This window comes from Triticum urartu, chromosome 2 (assembly GCF_003073215.2).
Source record: "Triticum urartu cultivar G1812 chromosome 2, Tu2.1, whole genome shotgun sequence".
Taxonomy (NCBI): domain Eukaryota; kingdom Viridiplantae; phylum Streptophyta; class Magnoliopsida; order Poales; family Poaceae; genus Triticum; species Triticum urartu.
The window spans coordinates 500,999,607-501,006,817 of record NC_053023.1 but is presented as its reverse complement, the minus strand read 5'-3'; positions in this window follow the sequence as shown (position 1 = coordinate 501,006,817).

Genomic DNA, 7,211 nt, shown 5'->3' with positions numbered 1-7,211 from the left:
TAGAATTGAGCATAATTATGAGAATATCTAGGCATGATCATGTATATAGGCATCACGTCCGTGACAAGTAGATCGAAACGATTCTGCATCTACTACTATTACTCCACTCATCGACCGCTATCCAGCATGCATCTAGAGTATTAAGTTAAAAACAGAGTAACGCCTTAAGAAAGATGACATGATGTAGAGAGATAAATTCATGCAATATGAAATAAACCCCATCTTGTTATCCTCGATGGCAACGATACAATGCGTGCCTTGCTGCCCCTTCTGTCACTGGGTAAGGACACCGCAAGATCGAACCCAAAGCTAAGCACTTCTCCCATGGCAAGAACTACCAATCTAGTTGGCCAAACCAAACGGATAATTGAAGAGACTTGCAAAGATAACCAATCATAAAAGAATTCAGAGAAGATTCAAATATTATTCATAGATAGACTTGATCATAAACCCACAATTCATCGGTCTCAACAAACACACCGCAAAAAGAAGATTACATCGAATAGATCTCCACAGAGAGGGGGAGAACTTTGTATTGAGATTCAAAGAGAGAGAAGAAGCCATCTAGCTACTAACTATGGACCCGAAGGTCTGAGGTAAACTACTCACACTTCATCGGAGAGGCTAGGATGATGTAGAAGCCCTCCGTGATGACGGCCCTCTTTCGGCGGAGCTCCGGAATAGGCCCCAAGATGGGATCTCGTGGATACAGAAAGTTGCGGCGGTGGAATTAGGTTTTTGGCTCCTGTCTGATCGTTTGGGGGTACGTGTGTATATATAGGAGGAAGGAGTACGTCGGTGGAGCACCGAGGGGCCCACGAGGCAGGGGGCGCCCCCACCCTCGTGACCACCTCTTTGATTCCTTGGAGTAGGGTCCAAGTCTCCTGGATCACGTTCGGCGAGAAAATCACATTTCTGAAGATTTTATTCCGTTTGGACTCCATTTGATATTCTGTTTATCCGAAACACCGAAATAGGCAAAAACAACAATTCTGGGCTGGGCCTCCGGTTAATAGGTTAGTCCCAAAAATAATATAAAAGTGGAAAATAAATCCCAATATAGTCCAAAACAGTAGATAATATAGCATGGAGCAATCAAAAATTATAGATACGTTGGAGACGTATCATTGAGTCATTATATGTCTAGAGTTAATGGTGAACTTAAAATCATTAGTAAACATGCTTCTATGGTTACCACTCAAGTAGGACAAGTACTTAAGGCTCAGAATGATTTGCTCAATGAATTAAATACCAAGAAAAATGATAATGCTGTTAGAGTTATGACTAGAGGGGGTAAAATGACTCAGGAACCTTTGTATCCTGAGGGCCACCCTAAGAGAATTGAGCAAGATTCTCAGAGAACCACTGTTGATGCACCTAGTTCTTCTTCTAAGAAGAAGAAAAATGATAGGACTTTGCATGCTTCTAGTGAACCTGTTGTAGACACACTTGAGAATCCCAATGATATTTCTATTTCTGATGCTGAAACATAATCTGGTATTGAACATGAACCTAGTGATAATGTTAATGATGATGTTCATGTTGATGCTCAACCTAGCAATGATAATGATGTAGAGATTGAACACGCTGTTTATCTTGATAACCCACAATCAAAGAATCAACATTATTATAAGAGAGACTTTGTTGCTAGGAAGCACGGTAAAGAAAGAGAACCATGGGTTCAGAAACCCATGCCTTTTCCTCCTAATCCATCTAAGAAAAAGGATGATGAGGATTTTGAGCGCTTTGCTGAAATGATTAGACCCATCTTTTTGCGTATGTGTTTGACTGATAAGCTTAAAATGGATCCTTATGCTAAGTACATGAAGGATATTGTTAATAATAAAAGAAAGATACCGTAAGCTGAAATTTACACCATGCTTGCTAATTACACTTTTAAGGGTGGAATACCAAAGAAGCTTGGAGATCCAAGAGTACCAACTATACCATGCTCCATTAAAAGAAACTATGTTAAAACTGCTTTATGTGATCTTGGAGACAGTGTTAGTGTTATGCCTCTCTCTTTATATCGTAGACTTGATTTGAATAAGTTGACACCTACTGAAATATCTTTGCAAATGGCTGATAAATCAACTGCTATACCTAGTTGGTATTTGTGAGGATGTGCCTGTTGTGGTTGCAAACGTTACTATTTTAACGGACTTTGTTATTCTTGATATTCCCGAGGACGATAGTATGTCGATTATCCTTGGTAGACCCTTTTTGAATATTGTAGGGGCTGTTATTGATTGCAACAAAGGCAATGTCAGTTTTCATGTTAATTGTAATGAGCATACGGTACACTTTTCGAGGAAACAACCTCAAGTCCACAATATAAATTCTATTAGAAAATTTTCAACAATCACTATTGGAGGTTATGAATTTCCTCTTCCTACTGCCAAGAAGAAATATGATATTCTTATTGTGGGGGACGAGCATATCCCCGTTGAGGTAACCTAGTGTTATTCGAAATTTCTCCGGTTTCATGCGATTCAGAATGAGTTTGTTAACAAGACTTGATCTACCTTGTTAGTGTATTCCTTTTGATGAGCATGAGATGGATGAAGTTAGAAAGCACAACCTTCTGTAGCCTCTTTTTACTTTCTGTTATTTATATTAAATAAAGTAAAAATAGTAATTTTTGTCTGTTCTTGAATTCCTTGCAATAAAAAATACCCGAAAATAAAAGTTCCAAATAACCCTGAAAATGAAAAATATGATTTTTCCAGAATATTAAGAATTAATTGGCCACAAGAACACATCAGTGGACCCACCATGTGCCCATGAGGGTTGAGGCGCGCCTGGATGTGCCTGCCTCGTGACCCACGTGGGTCCTCCACTTATCCTTGCACCCACACACTTCGTCTTGTTCCAGAAAAAATCACCCACAAGCTCAAACTCGAGTTCTTGCTCATCTTGCTGCCATTTTCGATCTCCTTGCTCAAAACTCCATTCACAAAACTGCTTTGGGGGATTGTTCTTCAAAAAAGATGAAGAGATTTTTGAAGGGCTCATCGAGCCGAAGCTCTAAGGATAAGCAAAGTGAAGAGAATAAGAAGCCCAAGTATAATCTCCCTCGTGCCAGGGAGGTTCAGCCGTGTGAATGGCCTTGTGATGAGTTCTTGAGAGAAGCCGGGATTCATGAAGATTTTTATTATTTGGCTGAGAATGCAGGCCTAACCGACTTCCTCCACGACCAGCGTGAATAGTATCTCTTACTCACCAATATTTTTGTGCAAAATTTTCATTTCCATGCTAGGAGATCACCACCTTCGGTGGAATTTTATTTATATGATGAGCATAAGGAGATGTAGCTTTATGATTTTTGCCGGGTTTGTAGGATACTCTTTGAGGGCAGCATAGAGGAACCACATCGTAATGATGTGGAGGGATTTATTGATACAATTGCTTTAGGGGAAACGAGGACAGTTTCCGATGCAAGAATCACTAGCATACATTTTCCTGTTCTATGTTACTTTGCAATATTTGCTAGTAGATGCTTAATTGGTCGCGGGAACTGTGGAAATCTTAGTGCCCCTGATATTGTTATTTTGCGCCATTCTTTCTTTCGTGATACCACCTTCAGTTTAGGCGCTATTGTTGCTAAACGGTTAAAACTGAACCGTACAAAGGGTCTCGTCTTGGGAGGCATCTTCGCCTCGCGTCTTGCTTCCACTTTAACATACCTATTAGGCACTATGAGAAAGAGGAAAAGCTGCTGCCTCATATTTTGGTAGATTATAAGAGCATGGTCGCACATGATTCTATTGTTAAGCATAAGAAGAAGATGCTTAATTATAGACTGATATTTGATAAGAAACACTTTGAGACTATTACCTTGCCTGCTCCCGCTTTGTTCAACATATTTTCAGGCACGTACCTTATTTTGCCGGAGGCCGTTCAGGCATACCAGAGCCTGACATCAGCTCCAGAGCTGGAGCCACTATCTGATCCTCACCGCTAGTCTATTTATCAGTGGGATCCGGAGGAGATCGCCAACCAGTGGCACCCCGAAGACCCTCCTCAGTACACCGGAGAGGGCATTTTTGATCCATGGGCATAGACCAACTTAGGCCAAAAGCCTAAGCTTGGGGGAGTACATATTTCTCACCGACATTACATTCATGTTCACACACTCATGTCAGTTGTTGGTGCTCATACTTTTTCATTGTATCATCCATGCTAGTTTATTTTCTTTTTAAGCTTTCTTCTTGTGTGTTTGAAAAACCTTAATAAAAAACCAAAAAAATTAGTTGCAGCTTTTAGTTAGTTTACTTTCCATGCCTATAGTAATAGTAATTAAAAAGAAAACCCAAAAATATTTATCATTCTTCTTCTGCTTGTTGGGAGGTTTCCCATGTAAATAGTTTTGTTTCTTTTTGGGGGGGGGGTCGAGAGGAGAAGACCATGATGAAAATGTTGAGTGGTCCTCATATGCATTATTGTTGATCTAACAAAGAGCCCATATTACCTTGTCTTCTCTCTTGAGTTGAATGCTTGCAGATTCCAACTTAGTCCAATGCACGTGCACTATTATTACTATCCACACTATTCAGTTGTGCAAGTGAAAGGCAATAATGACGATATATGATGAACTGATTGAGATGAGGAAAGCTGGTATGAACTCGACCTCTCTTGTTTTTGTAAATATGATTAGTCTATCGTTCCTGATTCAGCCTATTATGAATGAAACATGTTTGCAATGACAATTGGAGATTATAGTTGCTTATGTCATGCTTAATTTGCTAGGAGTTTATAATGTTTTACCTTGCATGCAAACATGCTATTAAAATGGTTGTGATGTGGTATGATAGGGTGGTATCCTCCTTTGAACGATTCGAGTGGCTTGACTTGGCACATGTTCACGCATGTAGTTGAAACAAAATCAACATAGCCTCCACGATATTTATGTTCATGGTGAATTATATCCTACTCATCCTTGCATTCAGTGTTGATTAATTTGAATGCATGTTCATGACTGTTGTCGCTCTCTAGCTAGTCGTTTCCCAGTCTCTTTCTAGCCTTCACTTGTACTAAGCGGGAATACTGCTTGTGCATCCAACTCCATAAACCCCAAAGTTATTCCATATGAGTCCACCATACCTTCCTATATACAGTATCTACCTGCATTCCAAGTAAATTTATATGTGCCAAACTCTAAACCTTCAAATAAACATTCTGTTATGTATGCTCGAATGGCTCATGTATCAACTAGGCTTGTCTGTATCTTCCATGCTAGGCGGGTTATTCTCAAGAGGAGTGGACTCCGCTCCTCACTCACGAGAAAATGGCTGGTCACCGAGATGCCCAGTCCCATGCTCAAATCAAATCAAAATAATTGCAAACAAAACTCCCCCAGGATTGTTGTTAGTTGGAGACACCCGTTGTCTCGGGCAAGCCTTGGATTGATGCTTGTTGGTGGCGGGGGAGTATAAACTTTACCATTCTGCTCGGGAACCGCCTATAATGTGTGTAGCATGGAAGATATCGAGATCTCTCGGTTGTTATGTTGACAATTAAAGTATAGCGCTCAAAATATTATTCATCTCTATTTCAAAATCGAGCTCTGGCACCTCTACAAATCCCTGCTTCCCTCTGCGAAGGGCCTATCTATTTACTTTTATGTTGAGTCATCATCCTCTTATTAAAAAGCACCAGTTGGAGAGCACCGCTGTCATTTGCATGTATTACTATTAGTTTACATTGAGTATGACTTGACTGGATCTCTTTTACCATGAATTACAATTTCTAGTCAGCCCTTGATCTTCAGGGGTGCTCTGCATTTATGTTTTGCGGTCTCAGAAAGGGCTAGCGAGATACCATCTTGTTATATCATATATGATTTTTGAGAAAGTGTTGTCATCCGAGATTTATTATTATTGCTCGCTAGTTGATTATGCCATTGATATGAGTAAACATGAGGACCTAAATGTTATTGTGAATATGGCTAGTTCATAATCTTTGCTGAAAACTTGAATGCTGGCTTTACATATTTACAACAACAAGAGCAAACAAAGTTTGTAAAAGTTTTTCTTTATCACTTTCAATTTGTCAACTGAATTGCTTGAGGACAAGCAAAGGTTTAAGCTTGGGGGAGTTGATACGTCTCCAATGTATCTACTTTTCCAAACACTGTCGCCCTTGTTTTGGACTCTAACTTGCATGATTTGAATGGGACTAACCCGGACTGACGCTATTTTGAACATAATTGCCATGGTGTTATTTTTGTGCAGAAATAAAAGTTCTTGGAATGACCTGAAAATCAATGGAGGTTATTTTTGGAATATATAAAAAATACTGGCGAAAGAATCAAGGCCAGGGGGCCCACACCCTGTCCACGAGGGTGGGGGCGCGCCTACCCCCCTGGGCACGCCCCCTGCCTTGTGGGCCCCCTGGTGCTCCTCCGACCTCAACTCCAACTCTATATATTCGTGTTCGGGGAGAAAAAAAATTAGAGAGAAGGATTCATTGCGTTTTACGATACGAAGCTGCCACCAAGCCCTAAACTCTCTCGGGAGGGCTGATCTAGAGTCCGTTCGGGGCTCCGGAGAGCGGAATCCGTTGCCAGCGTCATCATCAACCTTCCTCCATCACCAATTTCATGATGCTCACTGCCGTGCGTGAGTAATTCCATCGTAGGCTTGCTGGACAGTGATGGGTTGGATGAGATTTATCATGTAATCGAGTTAGTTTTGTTAAGGTTTGATCCCTAGTATCCACTATGTCCTGAGATTGATGTTGCTATGACTTTGCTATGCTTAATGCTTGTCACTAGGGCCCGAGTGCCATGATTTCAGATCTGAACCTATTATGTTTTCATGAATATATGTGAGTTCTTGATCCTATCTTGCAAGTCTATAGTGACCTATTATGTGTTATGATCCGTTAACCCCAAAGTGACAATAATCGAGATACTTACCGGTGATGACCGTAGTTTGAGGAGTTCATGTATTCACTATGTGTTAATGCTTTGGTCCTGTACTCTATTAAAAGGAGGCCTTAATATCCCTTAGTTTCCAATAGGACCACGCTGCCACGGGAGGGTAGGACAAAAGATGTCACGCAAGTTCTTTTCCATAAGCAGGTATGACTATATTCGGAATACATGCCTACATTACATTGATGAACTGGAGCTAGTTCTATGTCACCCTATGTTATAACTAATGCATGAGGAATCGCATCCGACATAATTATCCATCACTGGTCCATTG